The following is a 312-nucleotide window of genomic DNA, read 5'->3' as shown; positions in this document are numbered from 1 at the left end:
TTCTATGTGTGCTGCAGAATGCAGCACACATTGTTACGCCACACCCAGGGAGGCATAGCATTTTGACACATTCAAAAATCCATGGGTGGATGCATAAGAACATACACAAAACACAGAGCTTCCTACGCTTGTCTTTCAAAAGGGCAATATGTCCACAAGTATTAACAGCAACCACAGACAACGGTGTACAAAACAATGTTATTTCATTTATTAACTCATTTTGTTCATTTTTTCATTTTTTCATTATTCTTTTGAACGACATATACATATAGCGTCACAATATTGAAACAAAATTGTAACTAACCTTAACAA

The sequence above is a fragment of the Triturus cristatus genome, chromosome 5_2, assembly GCF_964204655.1.
Source record: "Triturus cristatus chromosome 5_2, aTriCri1.1, whole genome shotgun sequence".
Classification (NCBI taxonomy): Eukaryota; Metazoa; Chordata; class Amphibia; order Caudata; family Salamandridae; genus Triturus; species Triturus cristatus.
The sequence above is the reverse complement of the archived record's forward strand: the minus strand, read 5'-3'. Positions refer to the sequence as shown.